At 62.7% G+C, this 22,462-nt stretch overlaps 1 protein-coding gene across 1 annotated transcript in view; it reads left to right on the top strand.

The window, feature by feature from the left end:
• The first annotated feature begins 16,923 nt into the window (after positions 1 to 16,923).
• The window catches only part of Il2rb (interleukin 2 receptor subunit beta), a 16,970-nt gene continuing 11,431 nt past the window's right edge, over positions 16,924 to 22,462 (top strand). The window contains 1 exon segment of the mRNA XM_047547898.1: positions 16,924 to 17,038. The gene's annotated coding sequence lies outside the window, so the exon portion shown is untranslated.

Here is a 22,462-nt window from a genome sequence, read left to right as displayed (position 1 = left end):
GGAGACCCTGTCTGAAAATTAAAAGTAAAACAGGGCTGGGGATGTGGCGCAGAGGTAGGGAGAATCCGAGTAACCTCCTCTCCCTGAGTCAATGACTCTGACCGACAGACCGGCCTTCCCTTGTCTCTTGGATCAGTCGGGTTGGGATTTCGAAGGAGTTTCAGGAGATGAACCTTTGACCAATGTTTTCCCTTAAGAGTAAGGGATGGCAGTCTGGGGCGGGGGAGACGTAGGGGGACGACCTGAGGACAGGTGCAGGGGAGACCCAGGGGGCAACGGGAGGGCGTGATTTGAGGTTCCATGCCCAGTACTGCTGAGGGTGGAGGCAGACGCAGAGGGTGGGATGGGGGAGGAGAGGGGTGTGCTGCAGGCCAGGGGCACCCGGAACCCAGTGAATCGGGGATGCCATCCTGAACTTCGAAGGCGGAGAGAAGTTCCGTAGCAGCGGGGAGGGAGGCGGCCACCAGGTGGGAGGTCCGACTTGGAACCAGGGCCTGTCACTCTCAACAGACTTCTCTGACAGTGGGCAGGGCGGGGCGGCTGTGTTGGTGTCCTTCTGTCCTGTTGCTGCGCTGGAGGGTCTGTCGTTTGGCCGGAGGGCCGGAGGATGCTGGGAAACCCGCTTAGCCTGTTTGGACCCACATTGTCTTCGTGACATCAGACTCAAAATCCCTCTTCTCTTACCCTAGGGCTTCTACCCCGCCCAGGTGCCCAGTCCAGAGGGAGGGACTGCGTCTCTCAGAAACAGAGCCCGTGGGGCCCCATGGGGCAGTGGCGGCAGGAAAGAAAACACAAAATGAGTGCCCGTGTCCCAGAAAATAGGAAGTGGACGCGGCAGAGGCTCGGGAGTGTCGGGCAGCTCCTGGAGCCAGCCTGGGCGCTCTGGAGCCCAGCGGCCCCTGAGCTCGGAGCCCACCCGCCCTGGCTCCCTTTTGTGTGACCTGGGCTGGTCACACCCCCCGGGCGAGCTTTGGTTTTGCTGAGATTGGGGACGAGATGCATTGGTGGGGGGGACCCCGGGAGTGCCCAGAGGACCCAGGGCCTTCACAGAGTCTGGGAAAGGGAGCCCGGGCTGCGAGGGCAGGAGTCCCTGGCGGGGGGAGGAGATCCCGCAGCCCTCCTCCTGCCCAGCTCCAGCCGCAGGGCCCTCACGGTGGCCACAAGCTGCCACGTGGGCGCCTGGGGACCGGGAAGCAGCCAGAGGCTCCTCAGGAGCAGAACCAGATGTGGAGAGTGTTGCGGGCGGGGCCGAGCAGGGGGAGCCAGCTGGGCCGCGGAGCCAGAGGAAGAAGGGATTTCAGGACACGAGTCGAGAGCTCACGGGCTGAGCCCTGCGGCTGGGCAGCTGGCCTCGGAGGCCGGGGCTGGGCAGCCGAAGCAGGGGTGGGGTGGTCCCTGGAGGCGCAGCACACGGAGGAAGCAGGTGACCTTCTGCAGGTCACAGTAGGACAGGCTGGGGGCGGGTGCAGGCCCCCACATCCCCGTGGGCGGCTGACCTTCGTCACTGACCGCTAGTGAATCGCCACCCAGACTCAGATGGACGTGGAGTGGACTTGCTGGCGTCCACTTTCATTGGGAGCTTCCACCTGCTGGAGCGAGGAAACGTGACCGTCCAGCTGGGGTCCCTCTCATCCACAGTTCTCTGCGGCTGTGGCCAAGCGCCCCTCCCTGGCCGCAGGGGGCAAGCCGCTCGTGGCTGCCCTTCCTTGGCCCAGTAGGGCAGTGTCCCACCTGCCTCCGGCTCTGGGTCCTGCCGAATCATGCTGGGAACCGCGGAGCCTCCTGGGTCCTCGTCCCTCCCGGGCTGCCCAGGTCCTCTCTGCGAACACACGGTATCCTCGGGGGACGGTCTGGGCCTGGTTGTACTGTGGCCCTTTCTCCCCTGGGGTCTCAGCTGCTTCCTGAGCTAGAGTGGCTCCCCGTGAGTCTCAGAAGCTCCCTACCTGCCCACGAGGGGGACTTCTGCCCCGGACACTCAGACTGGGGCAGGGGGCAGGACCTCCTTAGCCTCTCCTCACTTCTCATTGGCCAGAATGGCCATATGACCATCCCTAACACAACCCTGGGGAGGAGACTGGGTCCATGGGAGGCAAGATTCACCCCCAACCCCAGAGGCTGGGCTGGACTTCCAGGCAAATCAGAATCTCCCCAGGAGGCGGGGCCCCAGGGGTGGTGGAGACTCTAGCCATAGTGGCACCCACGTCACCGACCCTGGACCCTCCCTCCCGGCAGAGACCCCCTCTTAGCCAGAGCGCGTGGTCGGGTCAGAGGCAGCCGGAGCCACGGCCTGGGTCCAAGTTCAACAGAGCCCCGGAGGAGAGGCCACCTGACCCCACCCGAGTCCTGGCTGCTGTTGTCCAGCCATCCCGGAGGAGGGCCCCTCCCCAAGTCGGCGGGGGTCCCACAAGGAGCCTGGACCCCTCGCCCTGGTGCCGGGAGCTCTCGTGCGCACCCCTCCCGCAGGCCGCGCCGGGAACGGGCGGACGTCACCGTTGGCCACGTTCAGCTGGGATTCCTTCTGATTTCACGAGCCGAGGCTTTCGTTAAAACGCGCCAAGCGCTCCCCGGGCGTCCAGCTGCTGGTGGCCACCGGAGCCAGGGCCTGGCCTCTCCCAGGTGTGAGGGCCTCAGCTGGAGCGGGCTGGGCTGCCAAGGGGGCTCCAGGGTCCTCTTTCCCGGGACCTCTGGCCTCGCCCACCCTCAAGCCCATCTCTCCGCCTCCCCCGGCCCTGTTGGCCAGGGTGGTCGACGGCTCATGGGAGCCCCAGTGACAGGGCCAGTCAGAGTCCTGCTCCTGGGACTGGGCAGGAGCCATGCACTGCCCGCAGCAGGGAGGCGGGCACTGCAGGCGCCCAGGTCCTGGGGCCGGCCGGTCCCCTCCCCAGGAGGCTGACGGAGCCCCAGCCTTTCTCCCATTCTGGCAGCGCTGACTTGTGCTCACATGCGGAAGGACTCGGCCGCCAGGCTCCAGCTCCCGGCGAGGCCGCCACCTCCATCCTGCCACCCAAACCAGGCATCTCCCGTGAAGAGGCTCTGTGGATCCAAACCCTGGAGCAGGGATCCCCTCGAGGGCTCCCAGTCCAGGGGGACCCGCATCCACCTGGGCTGCCAAAGCCGTCCGTGGGAGCCGGTGGCCGGCGGACGGCGTGAGGGTCTGGAAGGAGGAGGCGGGCTTCCTGGGAGGAGAAGAGGGAGAGGCAGGCGGAGTCCATCCTGCGCGACGGGATCGAAACCCCACAAACACCTCAGTGCTTTTCTTCTTTCGCGGTGCCGGGACGGAACCCAGGGCCTGATGCCCGGGAGGCACGTGCTGTACCCCTGAGCTACAACCCAGCCCTCGGAAAAGACGCTGGGAGCACAGGTCAGGAGGCCCCCTCCTCCTGAGCTTGTGGACTAGCGTGGGGAAGGAGAGGGCCGGGGAGCACGCGGCCCGTTTCAGTCATAATCGGAGGGCACGTTCAGGAGGCTTCCATGTTCCCTCCGCCTCCTGTTCTGCTGGCTCCTCCTTCCCTCCTCTAGGCCCATCACCAGCTCATGGGTCCACTCCGACCACCGTGTCTGACTCCCAGGATCCTCTTCTTCCTTTGCCCGTAGGCTGTGCTCCTCCTAACGGTTGCTTAGGTCTCGTGTTTGTGGCCCGCCTCCCCCTCCTCACGGGCTGTGAGCACACGGGCGGCATCTTGGTTCACTGTTGTCTCCCAAGCTTGGCACATAGTAGGTACTCAGTAAACACTCGTTGAATGAAGGAGTAGGAGTCCTGGCACTGGGGGATGCTGTCTGCAGCAGCCGCCAGCCAGGTGCCCCTCTGCCAGCCCCAGAAAGGGGCTCCCGGACCTGCAGGGTCCCTCTGCACCTGTGGGCCCGTCCCTGTGGTTGTTTTGTGTGTCCAGGTGTCTTCTGTGGTCTCGTCTGTAGTCGGGAGGACGTGGCAGTCACGTTGCGCGGTGCCCTGTGTGTGCTGCTCATGCTTCTCCACAGTTACCCTGTGAGCGAGGGAGCCTTCCAATGCTTCCCATATGGAAATGGAGCTCAGAGAGGTAAAGGAGCTTATCCCGGGTCACACAGCTAGGACGTGGCAGGCAAGGATGGAGACCCAGTTGTAATGGCCTCTGCCCGTTCCACAGCACCCGGCTGGTCACTTCCTCTGGAAGCAGGCCTTAGCGGTGGGCTCCAGCCCCACGAGGCACGGGCTATTTTTAGCCGTTGCATGTGGTCCGAACTGAGCAAGCTCATTTTCTAAAGATAAAATTCATCTGTGGTCTGAACATTTATTTTTTCTATTTTGTGAACTTATTTAGACAAAATCTCAAAAGGTTAGAATAAAATCACAGCACTCACTCATATCCCTGTTCACGCCAATGGTCACGGGTCACTACCCACAAGCTCCCTGGGTCATTGCATGTCTGTCCTCCCTGCGCACCAAGAGCAGTTTCCTTGGCTGAGACAACTTTGAATTCCAGATGTGCTTGTAAGTCGAGTGTCGAGCTGCCAGCAGGTGCCTGGCACAGTCCTCTGGCCACCCCCTCCCCCTTCCCCTGCCCTGCTCCCCCCTCCTTTCCTTCCTTCCTTCCCTTCCTCATTCTTCCATCCATCCATTTTCCCTGAGCTGCACCTGGCGTAGGGGCCAGAGAAGCTGTGGACTCCACAGACCTCACCCATGACCCTCCATCCAGACAGGAGGACAGACTCTGAGCAATTGCTGCCAATGCCCAACCGGCTAGAAACCAGAGCAAGGGCTCGGCCCCAGGCTGTGCTGCCACAGGCAGGGAGCCTCTGTCCATTAGACGGGCTGGGGACAGTTAGGACTGGGGCAGGAACAGTCACCGCCACCCAGGCCTAGGGAACAGTTGCAGGAGGTGCCGGGGGCTGGACCCAGGGCCATCTCAGGAACCAGTAGGGCCGGGAGGAGGGTGCGAACCTGTTTCTGATCTACTAAGGGGAGGGGAGGAGGTACCGGGGTTGTTTCCTGCTCTGAATCTCAGGGTCAGGTGGAATGAGGGGCTGGGGAGTCTGGTGGCTGGAGTGTGCACCTGGACCTAAGAGTGCACACCTGTGTGACCTAAGGCTGATAACTGCCCCTCTCTGAACCCAGACTCATCATCCGCACAGGGCGAGGCTGTCTCGCCTCTCTCCCGTTGGGCCGTCCTCCCGCTGTCTTCCTGAAGCCCCGGGCTGCAGTTGGCACTCCCTCTTGTTCTGGGGCACTTGGGACTCCTGGGGAGGTGGCAGATGCCCTCTCACGGGGGCTAAGGGGTTGCCTTCCCTTCACCGGCTTGGGCAGAATCCTCGGCTTAGAGGCTGGGGAGGAGCGCGCTGCCCTCTGGTGGCCACCGCTGGTCCCACTTGTCCCTGTGCCTTGCTGTGGGTGGCCTCAATGGTCTCCAGCAGCTACTGGGCAGCTTTTGTGCCAAGTCCCCAGGCGGCATGAACGAGGTGGGCAGTCAGGGTAAAGAGGGGTGGCGGAGTAAACGGAGCGCGTCTAGCCTCACTGCCGGCCCAGGAAACGGGCTGTTTGTCACGCACGTGGTGTGCAGAGTCCCTTCTCAGGGGACCGCAGTCTGGGGACACCTGCTCTGTGCACGGCGTGTCAACCACAGGCATCCTCCCGCAGGGAGAGCTCAGCTCCAAGGGGCCCTTTCCAGCCTCTCCTGTTGGCACAGCAGAGGGTCCCCCAGCAGCAGGGCGTGCCCAGGAGCCAGGACTCTGGGGACCCTGCTGCCCAGCGCGGACTCGGTGGCTGGGCTGGATCTGCACGCCCAGGCCCGTCTGAAGGGGGCCCTGTGCACACAGGTGGCCGAGAAGCTCCGCGGACACACAGCACACGGGACAGACGCGCTCCTCTTCCCAGTGTGGGGAGTCCCAGGCGGCTGGTCACACTGGGGGAGGTGATGGGCAGCAGGACGTGAAGCTCCAGCCCCACAGGCCTGCGGGCCCCGGGCTGCTTCTGTGCTCTGTCCCTGGGCCCTGGACTCTTGCCCTGGAGAGCACCTGGCTCAAAGCCCTCTCCCCCAGGAAGCCCGCCCGGAAGAGGCAGCTGCCATCCGCATCTGGACACCCCATGCAGATGCCAGGTGTGATTCTCCTGCGGTCCTCCAGTGCCCACTTCCTGGCAGCACAGGTGGGCCCGGCCTCCTTGAGGGCCAGGCAGGTCACCATGGCTCCCAGCTTAACTGCTTAGCAAGTGCTCTGTGCTGCTGGTGGGGGTCACCTGGGGGTCCCTGGACAGGTGGGGGTCAAAGAGACAGTGGGAAGGCCAGAGAGGATTCTGGAAGGTCAGAAATGCAGAGCCAGGCAGGGGTGCAGATGTGGCCCTGGGCCCAAGGTACCCGACATCCCGAAGGTGGTGGCCGCCCAGCAGAGTGCTCTGGAGCCAGAGCACCTGGGCTCAGGTCCCAGACCTGACACGTCCCGCCTGGCCTTCGGCAAGTTCTTTGACCTCTCTGGGCCTCGGTCTCCTCATCTATACAACAGGATCAGAATTCCCAAATGAGCTGCGACGTGGTGCAGGCCTGTGATCCCAGGGACTCTGGAGGCTGAAGCAGGAGGATCACAACTTCACGGCCAGTCTCAGCAACTCAGTGAGACTCTGTCCCAAAATAAGAAGTAAAAAGTGCCAGGGATGCAGCTCAGTGGTAGTGCACCCCTAAATACCCAGTATCCCCCTGAAAAAAAAAGAATCCTGACGGAATTGTTGTCTGATTAAATGAGTGAAAACATGGCGTCTCAAATGTTTGTGTGCACACGGGTCCCTTGGGCGTCTCCATAAAGTGAGGGTTCTGACCCGGCAGGTCTGGGTGAGGCCTGGGGTTCTGCATTCCCACAAGCCCCTGGGGCTGGGGGCAGGGATTCTGGTGCTGCTGGAGCCTGAGCCTCATTCAGCTCGGTCGGGAAGCAGCCTAAGATGCTCGGAACCGGCCAGGTGCGCGGCGAGGACTGGGAAGTGCCCAGGCCGCTCTGGGGGAGGCTGTGGCTTCTAGAACATTCTGCCCTCTGATCCCTGGTGGGGCTCTGCTTTGTTTGGTGACGCTGTGGCCTCTAATGTCTTTGGGGTGGCTGTAGGTTTTGCTCTGAGACCTGATGGGGGACAGGTGTTGGGGGCAAGCCGGAGGCGAGAACAGGAAGAGGGGCAGTGGTGAGAGGTGGCTCAAGGCCCCCAGTGACCGTGCTGGCGCTGCCGTGTGCTTCACAGTCTAAACCACACAGTTCACGCTTCCACCGCCCCTGCCCTCGCTCCTGCCTCCCCTGCTTCCTGCAGGAAAGGCTCAGGTGACTTCAGCCAGGTGCCAGCGGCACTTCTGGGCTGGAACCACAGGCCTGAAGCCACTGACCACATCCTCCCCATCAAGGTGGCCCCACTCCCTCCACTCGGTTCCCCTCCGCCACCCCCAGTGCACAGGGCGAGCAGGCCGCGGCGGGCGGATGGCAGGGCCAGCGGGGCGCCGAGGGAGCGAGGCCGCTCACCCACGGGAGCCACACAGCTGAGGGGCTCCGGGTAGTTTCCAGGGTCCCACATGGTGACCGGGAGAGGCTGTGGCGTTAGGCGAGGAGGCAGGGCTGCTGGTGCTGCCCAGCCCCGTCAGTCCTTTCTGGGAGAGCGGCTCCGGCGTCGTAGGAGGGGGTCTCGGTGACCTCGGCCCACCCCAGGGCCGGTGGCGCCTGGGGCCTGCCATCCTCTGCCAGTTTCGGGGCAGGTCATGAGCTGGAGGCCCCTGAGATCAAGGGCACAGGTCAGGCCCTGTGTGGCTGGAGGTCAGCTTACTCTTCCACTCTGGGGGCAGCCCTGACCCTGCTGGGCTTTCTCCTAAATGGGGGACTTTGGGGTGGGGGTGCCAGGGTCTGAGAGGACCCCACCTCCCTGGAGGGAGGCAAGATGCCCAGTTTGGATTCCTCCAATCAGAGGATGCCCTTCCTGAGAAGGCTTTGGAGGTCACAGATCCCAGCCTGCCCTCCTGGGCCCGGGCCTGGCCAGCGCGGGGAGGCTGGGTGCGCGAGGCCCTGCTGGCTCAGTGTGGCCTGCCGTCCTTCTTCTGAAATGGCACATGCTTCTCTCTGGAGAGCTCCTTCCCGCACTTGGTGAGGGCTCGGGGGATCTTGGGGGATCTTGGGGGTTCCAGCCAGGGCTTGGGCACCCTGGTGCTCCTGGTCAGCGTGACTCTGGGTGCTAGTGGGTGTCTCACGGGGTCTTTGCAGCTGGTCTGGAGCCCACTCCTGAGTGCTGGACCTTCAGCGTCCTCAGGAGCCCGTCCTCAGGAGCCCGTCCTCCAGATCCTTCTGGTTAGTTCTGCAGGGTTCAAGTTAGCCACAGCCTGTTCCTGGGACAGGACAGTGATGGCTGCTGGGATAGATATGGGCCTAGTAGGTGGTGGCCCTCATGGGACTCAGTCCCAGTCCTCAGCCTCCCGGTCTGGTGCTCGTGGACCTGGGAGGAGCCTCTGGGACGGAAGAGTGTCTGGGGAGTGTCGCCTTTGGGCAGAGTGCTGGGGTGGTGGGTGTTGGTGGTTGCACTGCCGGGCAGAGTATGAGGAGGTGACAGAAACCGGGCAGGGTGGGCGGGGCGGGTCAGCCAGCTGGGCTGGCTCTGCCCCCCGCGGCCCCCGCCCCTCCAGCACCCCGACGCAGGCTGAGGACCCCGCAGAGTCGGGCAGAGCGTGAGTGGGGCGGGTGCAGGCCCCAGAGGAGGGGGCTCCGTGACCAGCCTGCGCCTGACCTGGTTCAGAGCAGCCAGGTCGGCTGTGGCTGTGTGCAGGGTTCACAGCAGCATCTCCAACTCACTCCGAAAGCGAAACCAGCCGCCCACCCGCTCGGGGCCCCACGGCCTGCGCCTTCCTAGCCAGCCGCCAAGAGGAGCCCATGTGAGACAGCTCGGTCAGCAGCCGTCGGCCTGCGCCACGTGGTCTGCCTGGAAGACCCGGGTTTGAGTGCGGGTCACACCCTGCGCTTCGGGGCGCCTACCCTGGTATGCGAGGTGCAGAGTCTATCTTGGACCCTCCCGGGCTGCCCTGGCTGAGCACCCCAGGGCCTGCGTCACAACACTGCGGTCACTCTAGGGACCCGGCATGGGGCACCTGGGGACTGGCATGCTTCTGTTTGTGCCCCTGCCTTGGTTCCTACCTCCCCATGGCCCACAAATCTGTGCCAAATACTTGTGGCCCGGCCTGACAGTCACCTGTGTGGGCCAGGAATCAGCTGTAAGGCCACCGAAGCCCACCGAAGCCCACCTGGCTGGGCTGGTTGGGATTCTTCAGGGGTGCCCTGCTCCAGTGCCCGCCCCACCTCCGGGCCTCGCACCTCCCCTGCCCACAGACCCCCTCCCAGAGGCCTGGAGTGCGGCTTGTGAGGGGAGCAAGCCGGTCACGTGCTTACCCCACCCACCCAAGGGTCAGAAGCTAGACCTCTGATGGGCCGGGACGGGTCACATGACCCCCCGCCAAGCAGGCTTAGAACTGAGCATTCTGGGAGTGCGCACCCTATTGTATGGAATGCAGTCTTAAGAGTCTAAAATCAAACCCTGAAGCCAACTAAGACTCTGAATTGTTGATTTTGTTCTTTGACTCACAGTCAGACGCTCTTGCGAGGAGGAGGACGCAGGATAAAGAGTCTGGGCTCCGAGTGGCCTGCCTGGGTTGGAATCCCAGCTCCATGGCTCCCGAGTAGACAACTTAGGGAAAACTTTTTCCACATCTCTGGGCCTCAGTTTCCTCTATGTGCAAAGGAAGCACAATCATAGCTCTTACCCTTGAGATGCGAAGAGGATAAATCATACACTATGTGTCAAACTGGTATTAGGACCTGGCTCAAAACCAGTGCCGTCTAAATATGAGCTAATTTAATTACATTTCAGTTACTTAACAACAATACCTTCGTTGGTCCTGTGTGCCAAATCTCTCGCGGTCTGTTAGAAACGTGTCCTCCTGTGGGTCTCAGCTGGTCCTACGTGAGAGATGAGACAGAGGCGGAATCATTTAGGAACCAAAGACCTCAAGCCATGGATGGTTGCCATGAGGGGCGGAAGCCAGGTGACCTGCCTGGGCCCTGAGGGTGAGTCAGCCCTGAGAACTGCAATGGGGAGAAACTCGTGGCTTAGCCGCCCACCCCCCAGGTGCCTCCAGGGTCTGACTCTGCCTTAAAGGGCCACCGTCTCAGGGTGGCTTAGGGAGAGGCACGGTGGGGGCCTTTACGACCCTGCCTGGCAGCTTTCTATTATTGTAGCAAACACCAGAGATAACTTATAAAAACAAAGAGTTGACTTCGGTGCCCGGGACCGGAGCCCAGGTCCACGTCCGCTGGCCCATTGCTCTGGGCCCGGGCAGCACAACATGGTAGGCAGAGCGACTCACGGCCAGGAAGCAGAGCAGGTGGGGAAGAGGAGGCCGGTCCACCACTCCCTGGAGGGTTCGCCCAGCCACCCAAAGACCTCCCAGGGCTCCCCTTCAAGGTTCCCCTGCTTCCCAGGAGCACCGAGCCGGGACCAAGGCCAACACAGGGGCCCTGGGACATTTGAGACCCAAACTACAGCAGCGGGAGGGACTTCACACACTTGCTTTGCAGACAGACAACCTCAGCAGCTGCTGGGGAGAGACGGCTCAGGGAGACGGGGAAGGCAGGCGGGAGGGCCCATCGGCCCGAACTGAAGCAGGAGAGCGCGGGAGGCGGCAGAGCGGAGCGCGGGAGGCGGCAGAGCGGAGCGCGGAGCGGAGGTTGTGTGGGCTGAGGACCTGTGGCCGCTGGGTAGCAGGCTGGCTTCCCGGTCGGGCCAGGAGACTCCTGGAGAAGGAGATGCGTCCGCCCGGCAGAGGTTTCAGAGCCCGTGTCACCTGGGGGAGTAGCTGGAAGAGACCCAGAGTCCCTGGTCAGCTGGTCCTCAGACCCGCTCTTCCCCTGGACGCGCCTCCCTGTGGAGCAGCCGGGGCTGCGGGCGTGTTATGTCCCTCAGCTTCATGGCCAGTGTTTTGAGCCGGAGGATCTCACATTGTTTTAAATCGCAGTTTTCAGCGTCTCTTGCAAATTCAGAATTTCCTGGCAGAATCGACCCAGCGGCCCGTCTTCCTGCGGATGGATGCTCCCGCCCGCCTGGTTAGAGTCACTCTGCCCCGGCGCCCCCGGACACCTTAGTGGGGGCCCTGCCTGAACCCCCGCGGTAGAGACGGGCTCCCTCACATGGCGCTGGCCTCACTCCTGGCCAAGCCCGGGCCTCCACACCTGCCCACCGTGCCCACCCACTCCACGCCACACTGGAAGGTGCTCCCGGCCACCAGAACCTACCGTTCCTTCTGCTCCCCGGGGAGCTGGGTCACTGCCTGAACCCACCAGTGACCTGCCAGGCAGGTGCCGAGGTCCCCTGTCACCACACAGGGTGCTGACTCTCCCCTGGGGTGGCCCAGAGAACAGGGCGTCTATTTTAGCTAATGGCCAATGGTCCCCAATGTCCTCGGGGAGCAGTCGGGTGGCCCTTGGAGAGCTCCTACCAACCTGCAGGCTGGAAGAGATGTCGGGAGGCTGGCCGTGAGCTGCCCGGGCCCGTGTGGGGACAGCTTCCTGCTGCAGAGCCGGCCGGGGACGTGGCAGGCGGCCCTGCACTTCCATGCGCCCAGGTCAATGGCCTGGCACCTTTGGGGGCTTCGTGCCCACCCAGAACGCCCTGCAGGCTCAGCCCCTTGGTTCCGGGAAGGCCTCTCACCCCCGGGGCATATGTCCCCACATGGCGAAAGGCGGCCTCCTCTCTCTCGTCCCCACCTTGATCAGATCCCAAAGGTGGCAGCTCGTTGGAGCGCCAGGACGCCACAGCCAGCCAGCGGGACCTCCTGCTTCTGCAGCGCTGCGGGGCCAGGTAGCGCCCAGACCTGGCCTGAAGCGGCACTTTGCCTGCTCAGGGACTTCAGGGACTCTGCTCTCTGGGGCCGTGGTCACTGGCCCCTGGAGCCAGTTTTGGGGGCGCTGCCCCAGAGAGGGAGCTGGTTTCCCACCCCATTTTCTGCCTTTTCCCCAGCAGACACGGCAGGCACTGGGGACGGCCATCGCCACTGGGGACAGCCATCGCCGGCTCAGAGGGACATTCTTTTTTTCCTATTCTTTAATACAAACCCCAAAACAAGAAAAAGCAAGCCAGCAGAATCGCAGAGGAACTCTCGCCTCCAGGGCCTCTTTCCTCGAGCCGACACCTAGGCTGTGTTCTGAGAAAGACCTCAGAGCAGCGAAACCTCAGGAGCTGCTCCTCGCCTGCCCCTTTCCCACGGACAGCGGGACACTGGGCCCTGCCAGAGGTCCTCGCGGGCTTCCCCACTGTCCCCCAGAGGGGACTCTGGCCAGGCAGAGAGGAGACCCCAGTCAGAGTCAGCCTGGTCGCAGGTCGTGTTGTGACTGTGGACAAAGCACCCCTTCCCAGCAGCCACCCAGGGCGTCCCACAGGCACGGCCCTTGGGGACAGTCTCGGGTTCCCGTGAAGTGGTCGGGAAGATCAGGGTGGAGGAAGGGGCATCTGGGAGCCCTGGGGGCAGCGCCAGGCCCCTCAAAGGGCACCACGCTTTCTACTGAGGGCTTGGTTCTGACCTCAGCGCGGCTGGGAGGCCTCGCGCTCCTGGGGACAGGGTCAGGCGCCACGGGGCCACGCTGCCTCCGCCTGCGCTCCCGGAGCGCGGCCATCGGCAGGCCTGGGCTCCTCCCCGGGCCGCTGGGGAGACTGCCCGCTCGCAGACAGGCTCACACACTCACTCACACGCATGGGCCTGCACATGCACACTCACGCTCACACACTCATGTCACACACTCACTCACATGCAGGGCTTGCACATGCACACTCACAACACTCTTGCATGTGCACGCTCACACACACACTGAATGTGCACGCTCACGCTCACACTCACACACTATCTTGCACATGCACACTCACACTCACATGCACTCTTGCATGTGCACACTCACACTCACACACTGTCTTGCACATGCACACTCACACTCACATGCACTCTTACATGTGCACACTCACACTCACACACCGTCTTGCGATACACACTCACACACACTCACTCTTGCATGTGCACACTCACACTCACACACTGTCTTGCACATGCACACTCACACTCACATGCACTCTTGCATGTGCACGCTCACACTCATACTCACACGCACCCTTGCACGTGCACGCTCACGTTGCTTCCGCGGTGGTGCACCAGCGTGTCACACTGCACGCTGTGCCCGTGGTTCTGAACCTGACGGTGTCCTGCCACGCGGCATGGGGACTGTCCTGGGTCAGGCCTTCTGGGCCTCAGCAGTTCAGACGTGGATTCCTGCTCTTTGCGGGTTCCCTTCCTTCTGGAACGTGGACACTGTGCACCAGGTTGGGTCCCAGGGTCTGCAGGGTCTGCGTGGAAGGCAGTTCCTGTCCTCGGAACTCTCTGTGCAGGTGACATGAGATTTTGTCACTGGCCTGGGCCCCAAATCGGAGTGGCCAGGGTGGAGGATCAGGGGGCTCCATCTAAACGCGGGGAGTCGACCGGCCTGGGGAAGGCGGGGTGGGAAGCGGCGCCCTGCCTTGCTCTGGTTTCAGCCCTGGAAGACCCTCTCCTGGGAGCCCCCAGCCGCAGGGGGACAGGCTGGCCAGTCACCATGGAGCATCCTGGAAGGAGCCAGCAGTGGCTCTCCACGTGGGGTGGCCTGGCTGGCGGGGACAGGCACTCAAGGGCTTGTGCCGTGTGGCTGTTGGGGCAGGTGCCCCCAGAGGACCCGGGAGGAGGCTGATCAGCTTTCAGGTTCGGCGCTGGGGACTGGCCAGGAGGTGACGTCCGTGGTACTGTGGGTGGGATGAGGGCGGCTTGGAAGCCGGGGGAGAGGGAGAGGTAGGAGCTACCGAGGATGGCCCCCACTGGCCTGGGGACGGATGGGCAGGGTGTCCCTGGTGGAGTGGGCAGAGCCCTCCGGTGGCCAGCTGCCTGCCCTTCCTCCTCCGGCCCTGCTCTGGTCCCTCTGAGGTCCCTTTCTTTACCTTGTGCCCCAGGTTGGACCTGAGGTACACCCTGCGGCCCTGGGCTGGAGTCAGATGCCACGTTACACATGACACCACTCTCCTGGTCTCGGACCAAGACTCGAATCTGGGCCACTGGTGAGACCTGGCAGGGGTGTGGGGGGACTTTCTCCAGCCAAGGGCTCAGCTACCTGCTGCCTCTCGAGAAGGCGGGTCCAGTGTCCAGGAGGGAACGGGGCACAGGACTGGAGGTGTGTGGCCTCAGCTAGGTGGCAGCACGCCTCTTCCTGCACCAGGGAGAGGCCAGAGGGGAGGCCGGCCCAGAAGACTGGAGTCTTCATGATGGCAAAGGATGGACGGAGGCGGAGAGGTAAAGGTGTCCCCAGCCTGTTCTCCCCTGCCCTGTGCCCTCTACTTATGTATGCATGTATTTGTTAATTAGCAGGGATTGAACCCAGGGTTGCTTAACCACTGAGCCACATCCCCAGCCCATTTTATTTTTTATTTTGAGACAGGATCTCTCTAAGTAGCTTAGGGCCTCACCAAGTTGCAGAGGCTGACTTTTGAACTGGTGATCCTCCTGCCTCAGCCTCCTGAGCCCCTGGGATAACAGGCATGAGGTACCGTGGCCAGCTGTACCCTCTATTTATAACTTCTCCCATCTTCCTTTGCAGGAGGTTGGTCACGTGACTTAGTTGTAGCCAATGGCATGTCAGAAGTAGCTAGGGAAACTTTAGGGGAGGGCCCTTGACAGACATGCCTTTCTTTTCCTCCTTCCTCCACCAACCAGCTGCAGGAATGATGATGTGATGGCTGGCGCTCGAACAGCTCTCTTGGTTTCCGAGGACATAGGAGAAGGATACTGAGGACGCCCCAGTAGCAAGCCAGATTTAGCTCGGCATCCCGACAGGAGAAAGCCACCTGGCAGCCCCAGACTCCTCGCCTCTGGACTTCTCTCATGTGAACAGAAATAAAACCCTCTCTTATTTGAGCGCAGAGTTTTCATCTCCTTGACACAGCTGAAAGGAACCCTAACTGGGACACAGCTGTAGGATGGAAGGGGGCAGGGGCAGCGTGAGGGGCCTGTTGGCCCAGGTCAGCGATGGCAAGGTGGTCATGGGACCTGGCGTGATCATGGTCCAGGGATCACCCGGGGAGGAACCCGGGGGCTGCAGCACAGACCCCTCACCTTCTCTGAGGAGGAACCTGGGAACCAAAGCCAAAGGCCAGGGAACTGGGGGAGGGGACTTGTGGTAGACGTCAGGGCCGAGCAGGTGCCCTGGGATGGGCAAGGGGAAAAGTCACAGTCAGGAGGGGACACGGGTCAGGGGAGCCTGGTGCACAGCCCCTGTGACAGTGGGGTCCTCGCATAGGGCGGGTGCAGGGTGGCTGGGCTGGGGCTCTTCTGTGGGATGAGGGGCAGTTTGGTGGCAGTGGGCCTCTGAAAGTGGCGGAGGGGGAGGGGAGAAGCCGTGGCAGGACATGGGTTGGCGCTGGGCGGAGGGCAGGCCTGGGAGGAGGCCCGTCCAACCCCAGGGGCCCTGAGGCAGCCGTTTGGTGGCCTGGGTGGGCTCTTGGGCCTCTGGACTCTCCCTCAGGGTGCCGCAGAGAGAACCCAGCGTTCCCTGGGATACCTGGGGTCCACCCTGGCCCCTGTCTTCCGGCATGCGTGTCCAAGCCCTGGACGCACCGCAGGAGGGTGACCGAGCAGGACGGGGCGTCTGGGAGACGGGCTGAGACCTGGAGGCAGGCAGGCTGCGGCAGGACCAAGGCCAAGCCTGAGTCTGGACTTCAGGATGGAGATGTGCGGAGACTTCTGTCCGTGCTCGCTCGGGGCTCCTCCTTTTCTAATAAAGTACTCGTGCCATCTTGGGTTCCACCTCATGACCTCCCAAAGGTCCCACCTCAAAATACCATCGACGTATGAATTTGGGGACTGTTTCCAGCACGTGACTCTGGGGCACATTTACACCTTAGCAGGTTTTTCTTGCAGACCGTCTATGTGGGGCCCGTGGTCCAGTCCTCTTGGCATGCCCAGTAGGAACTGCTGTCCCTTGTCCCCTGGTCTCACAAGCGTGGAAACCGAGGCACAGGGAGGCCAAGGCCACCTAGCTGCTGAGCAGCCTCAAACTCCGCCACTCCTCCTGGGCTCTGCAGTGTGCCTCCTGCCAGCGCGGTTCTGGGGTTTGCAGAAGGAGGGCACCGATTCTCCTTCTAGGGTCTTCCACCTGCTTCCTCTCGTCGGTGCAGGCGGAGGGTGGTGCAGCTGCCCCGCTGATATCTCCTCTCCCCTTTGCAAAGAGGCAGCAGCTTCCTACACAGCCCACGGGAGGCAGGGCCATTAAAACAGGGAGAAAAGGGGAAGCAGGGTCCTGGGATGGAACTCTGGGGTCCCTGGGGCTGGTGACACTGCACATAAACAGACGGGCATTTTCCTAAGGAGAAACCCGTCACTTCTCATCATGAAAAAGAAAATCTGTCATCCGAACCACCCCTCCGCCTCCCAAAAAGAGGAAAAGAAAAGGATCAGGAACTCTGGCTTGAGAGCAAGAGGAAGTTCTAGAATGTTCCATAAGTGGCCATCGAATGGCTTGCCAAGGCCCCATCCTTAGTCACCTTAGTCTGAGTGCTTCCTGGGAGGCTGGGAACAAGGGGGTCTCTGAGAGAGGGGCGGGCGGCAGGCTGGGGTTGGTGGACGGCGGTGGGGACACCTCGAGGGCCGTGCTTGTGTGAGGCCGGGGGGAGTGGGTGGTGTGACCGGATGAGGCTCAGGTGGCCTGGGCCTGTGAGGGCAGGGTGGCCCCCAGGCGCGTGCACAGCGCGGCCCTGAGGCGGGTGTGCTGGAGCGCGTGAGCGTGCCGCCCCCAGCGTGGGAGGGAGATCTTATCGCGGTGCCTGGGGACTTTCAGGCTTTCTCACCATCCCGCTCCCCGCCTCCCACCGGCCTTGCCCCTCCATCCCCTGCACAGGAAGTGGGCTGGCCCTGGGGTTTCAGTCTCTGCGGGCCCAGCAGCGCCTGCTACCTGGGCTGCCAGAGCCTGCGATGGCCACGGTCCTGGTACGGCCCCACGTCTCTGCCAGGTGAGCCCCCTCGCCCTGGCCGCCGGCACCCCAGGAGCCCCGCGTCTCCCTACCACCCCCTGCTGGCCACCCAGGGCCGGGCGGGCAGGTCCCTGGGAGACTCAGGGGTCCCCGGGGTTCTGCGGATCCTGATCTTAGGACCCCCTGGGACCTGTGGGCCCTGCTCTCGAGAAGGAGCCGGTCCCCAGCACCAGGCCACCCCTCCCCTCCAGTCCTCCCGGGACGCCTGGGGGCTGCTGCCGCATGAGGGGTGCCCTGGGCCCCCACCCTGGGCCTTCCCCGCAGAGGGGCAGAGACGGAGGCGGGAGGCTGGCCTGGGGCCCCAGAGAGGGTGGGACAGGGCAGCCGCCTCAGCCCAGGAATGGGCCCAGGACAGAGGTTCCTTGGGAGACTCTTGGGGCGAGGGGAGAGATCCCCTCTGCGACCTGGCCATGCAGTTGGGGTGCTGATAAGTCTCTGGGAGCCCCCCGACTGGAGCTTGGATTTGTCCCTTACTTGGTCCAGTGACACGGGGGTCAGTAGTGCCCCAGGCGCTGGGTCCGGGCTCTCCTCACCCTTAGCTGAGTTTGTGGCACCTTGGCTTGGAGCAGATCCTGAGAGAGGGCAATGCCATCTCCTAGGGTCCCCTTCTCCCCTGCAGCCGGGATCCCCCAGCTGCCAGGAGATGCTAGCGGAGTGAAATAGCCAGAGGCAAGCACTGTGTGTGCGTGTGTGTGTGTGTTTTCAGGTGTGTGTGTCTGTGTGTTTGTGTGTGTCTGTGTGTTCAGGTGTGTGTGTGTTCAAGTGTCTGTGTGTGTGTCTGTGTGTGTATGTGTGTCTGTGTGTGTTCAGGTGAGTGTGTGTGTGTGTCTGTGTGTGTATGTGTGTGTGTTCAGGTGTGTGTACGTGTGTGTGTGTTTGTGTGTCTGTGTGTGTGTTCAGGTGTGTGTGTGTGTATGTGTGTGTATGTTCAGGTGTGTGTGTCTGTGTATTCAGGTGTGTGTGTTTAGGTGTGTGTGTGTGTGTGTGTGTTCAGGTGTGTGTGTGTTCAGGTGTGTGTATGTGTGTGTGTGTCTGTGTGTGTGTTCAGGTGTCTGTGTGTGTCTGTCTGTGTGTGTGTGTTCAGGTGAGTGAGTGTGTGTGTGTGTGTCTGTGTATGTGTGTTTGTGTGTGTGTGTGTGTTCAGGTGTGTGTGTGTATGTGTGTGTGTGTTCAGGTGTGTGTGTCTGTGTGTTCAGGTATGTGTGTTTAGGTGTGTGTGTGTGTGTGTGTTCAGGTGTGTGTGTGTGTGTTCAGGTGTCTGTGTGCGTCTGTCTGTCTGTGTGTGTGTGTGTTCAGGTGTGTGTATGTGTGTGTGTCTGTGTGTGTGTGTGTTCAGGTGTCTGTGTGCGTCTGTCTGTGTGTGTGTGTGTTCAGGTGTATGTGTCTGTGTATTCAGGTGTGTGTGTGTTCAGGTGTGTGTACGTGTGTGTGTACGTGTGTGTGTGTGTCTATGTCTGTATGTGTGTTTGTGTGTGTGTGTGTGTTCAGGTGTGTGTGTGTATGTGTGTGTGTGTTCAGGTGTGTGTGTCTGTGTGTTCAGGTATGTGTGTTTAGGTGTGTGTGTGTGTGTTCAGGTGTGTGTGTGTGTTCAGGTGTCTGTGTGCGTCTGTCTGTCTGTGTGTGTGTTCAGGTGTGTGTATGTGTGTGTGTCTGTGTGTGTGTGTTCAGGTGTCTGTGTGCGTCTGTCTGTGTGTGTGTGTGTTCAGGTGTGTGTGTCTGTGTATTCAGGTGTGTGTGTGTTCCGGTGTGTGTACGTGTGTGTGTGTGTCTATGTCTGTATGTGTGTTTGTGTGTCTGTGTGTGTGTTCAGGTGTGTGTACGTGTGTGTGTTTGTGTGTGTGTGTGTTCAGGTGTGTGTACGTGTGTGTGTGTTCGTGTGTGCGCGTGTGCACCAGGGGTGGCCAGGGAAGACGAGGGAAGGTGGGTCTGTGGGTTGGGGCCCAGGCGGGCCGCATCCGGTCACCTGGCTCCCGCTTCTCTGTCCTGCTCCGGCAGAGCAGGGACCCTCAGGCTGCAGCCGGCTGGTTCCAGTTCCAGCTCCAGCCCCCTCTCAGCTGGGCAAGAGGCGGCCTGTGCCTCGGTTTCCCCTCTGGAAAGAGGAGAGGTGCCAGAGTCCTTGCAGGGTGCTGGGGAGCCACAGCGAGAGGACGGTGACCGTGGCGGGGCCACCACCCTCTGGCTGGAGACTGGGGGTGGCCGGGCTGCTCTGCGCATCAGCCCTGGAACCCAGCCTCGGGGGCTGAGCCGCACCGTAAGGTCTGCGGCAGGGACGAACCGTCAGGGGGTGGCAGGGTCTCGCGGTCCCAAAGGGCAGGCCCGCGTGTGTGGGTGTGAGCTGGCCTAGGAGGGACGGGCTGGGGCTCGGGTCCTGCCTGGGCTCACCCATCGGCCCCCGGGCCTCTCTGCTGCGGCCCGAGCAGGTTCTCAGCCTTCCTGAGGCTGGTGTCCCCTTACAGAGCGGGGTGCAGCCTCGACCCTGGCCCCCTGGGAACGCCAGCCTCCTGGCCTTGGCCACGCCCTCGGGGCGCATTCCCGAGCTCTCTCCTGCCCAGCGCAGGGCCTGGGTCTGGCCCTGACCCTCCTGTGACCCAGTCCCTATCCCCCCGCGTTCCTGGCCCAGATTTTTCCGGGCGTGCGGTCGCCCTGCTGGCTGGAGCTGCTCTGAGCGGCGCCTCATGCAGGATACCAGTGCCCTGGCCCAGAGCCGGGCTGGGGACGGGGCACGTCAGAGTCCCGGGAGCCCCTTCGTGGGCTCTGCCCTGTTTGGGGTCGCTGTGCTTCTGTGGGTACAAGGAGAAGCGGCTGGCTCGTACTCAGGGAGCTGCTCCCGGGACGGTGGGCTGGCTCTGACCCGGGGCTCAGGGGCTGCTGGCCATGACCTGGGGACAGCACCTGGGAGCAGGGGGGCAACGTGAGGGGCCAGCCGCCGGTGGAGCCCAGGTTGGATGCTGCTGGGTGTGTGTGCTGGGTGGCTTCCTCCTGTGGGTGGTGGGGACGATGACAGCAGCCACCCTGAGCTGTGCGCTGGTGAGAGGAGTCGGCGCATGTGATGCGCCTGGCACGGGGCCTGGCGCAGAGCAGTCACGTGTGTGTCCACGCGTGTCCACGTGTGTGCAGGTGTGTACATGCGTGCGTGCGTGTTCGTGTGTGCTCCCAGGCACGCGAGTGCCTGTCACAGTGAGAGCAGAGCAGGAGGCCCATGGGAAGCGGGAGGGGAGGCCCTGGAGCAGGCGGTGGCTGCCTGCGGCCAGGCGGAGAGGAGCGTGGCTGGAGGGGAGACGGGAGTGGGCCGAGCCTGAGGCTCCCTCTGCGGATGAGAGCAGGCCAGGTCCCGGCTGGAAGGACACGCTGGCCTGCGGGTGGAGAGCACGGGACAGGCTAGGTGCGCTGGCCATCTTGCCCCTGGGCTTCCTGGCTGGGTGCCGTGGGGACCAAGGGGCTGGGGCCCGGGGTGGCTAGAACTCGGGAACAACCAGGTGCCACGTCTCAGACCAGGCACCAGAGGGGGCACGCGGGGCAGCTGCCTGTGCCTGGGCCTGCGGGGACCCAGGTGGAGGCTTGTTAGGAAGCCTCTGGCCCAGAGGAAGGACCCCCAGGAGGCCGGGCCAAGGGGAGATCTGGGGAGGAGAAGGGGGAGAGCCCCCGAGGGGCACCAAGGACAAGGAGGAAGGGACAGCAGAGCCCAGCATCCTGGGGACTTGGACCAAAGGCAGGAGGGTGGGGGGACCCAGGCCTCCCCAGCCCCCGCCCCCCCTCCCTGCACTTGGGTCACCAGCCCCTCACCCGGGATGCGGGCAGCCCCGCCCGTCTCCCTCTCCCCCTTGCCAGCTCCAACCTGCTCTCCTGGAAGAGGTCCCTTTCTTGTCCCCAAACGACCTTTTGCTCTCCCCCGCACCCTGCAGAGGGAAGGAAGCTGCAGCCATTGCTCGTGGGTTTCCACCGCGGTCAGCACTGCGCTTTCCTGGCTGAGTGAGAATTTCCACGTGTGACTAGAAGGTTCCTGAGAGTCCTTTACAGAGACCTCGCTTGTCGCTGGGCCTCAAGTGCAGGCGCCGGGGAGGGGCCTCCCTCCAACCCCTGGGCAGGAGGGTGGGTGGTCTTGAGCGGAGAAGAGGCGCCCGGGCTCCAGGGGGGTTGGCAGGTCTTGCAGGTGCAGGCCTTGGAAGCCGGGGACAGGAGCGTGACCTAGGTCCATGCCCATGAAAGCACCGGCCAGGGACAGAGTTTGACAGACACTCAGGGAAACCTGGGTGTCCCCAGAGGCTGGGAGAGGGATGTCCCCTTCCTCCCTCCCGGGCAGAGCGGGGTGGGCCCCGCCCTCTTCCAGGCAGGCAGCGGCGGAGGGCATGTCCGGATGAAGGGGAGAGGGCCTGAGCCTCCTCCTTCCCGCCACGGGGGCAGCAGAAGGGCCACCTCCCAGTATTGTGGCTGGAGTCAGGCAGCACACTAAGGGGCTTCCCTGGCCCCGCCAGCCGGGGGTGACATCATCGCTGCCATCTCCCCGTCCACAGCAGGGAGCCCCTTTCCATCTGGCCAGCGCAGGGGCCACTGCTTCAGAGCTCTGTTCTAAGATCCAGGGCAGAAGCGCCCCTGGGAAGAAGGCCGGGCCCCCGTCACCCGGGAGCGTCCTGCCAGGGTGTGACTGGGCCCTCCGCCTCCCGGTGCCCCAGCTGGGCAGCTGGACCCTCGGCAGGGGGAGGATGTCCTCCTGTCCCAGGCTGCTGGCCTCCCACAGGGCCACGGCCGTGTTGGGGTCTCTCCTGGAGACGTGGGGCTGACTCCGGCTGGGCCCTCGGGAGCCACCCAGGTGAGACCCAGGAACACAGCGCTCCCTTTGCAGGACTCTGGGGAAGGACCGAGATGCACCTTCCAGAAAGATCCTCTGGGCTCCCAGCACCACCCAGGGCAGGGGCAGCCTGGCCCTCTGCGGTGTTGGAGTCAGAGCTCCCGCCTGGGCCAGGCTTCTGTCCCCAAGAACACCAACTGCTGCTCCAGGTCCCGTCTGCATCCTGTCCTTGACAGGCCAAGGGCAGAGGCGGGTCGAGGGTCTCTGGAGACCCCTGGCCGGCCAGTTTCATCTCTGTCCCTTGTTGCTTCATGTGTTCATTCCAACACTTGTGGGTGTGAGTGTGCGTGCACGCGTGTGTGTGTACAGACAGGAAACAACGGAATGAACACGCTAGCTCCTTCCTGTGTGGGATTTTGATTTCTGTCATTTCAGTTACCCATGGTCAACCATGGTCGAAAAATCCTAAATGGAAAATTCCAGAAAGAAACAATTCAGAAGCTTTAAATTGCACACAGTTCTAAGTAGCATGATAAACTCCCACGCTGTCCTCCTGTCTGTCCCAGTTCCTAAATCACCCTATCCGGTGTTCCCATGAGGCCCACCACCTGCTGGTT

Source organism: Sciurus carolinensis, chromosome 4, assembly GCF_902686445.1.
Source record: "Sciurus carolinensis chromosome 4, mSciCar1.2, whole genome shotgun sequence".
Taxonomy (NCBI): Eukaryota; Metazoa; Chordata; class Mammalia; order Rodentia; family Sciuridae; genus Sciurus; species Sciurus carolinensis.
Note: the sequence above shows the minus strand (reverse complement) of the source record. Positions and strands in the feature narration are given on the sequence as shown.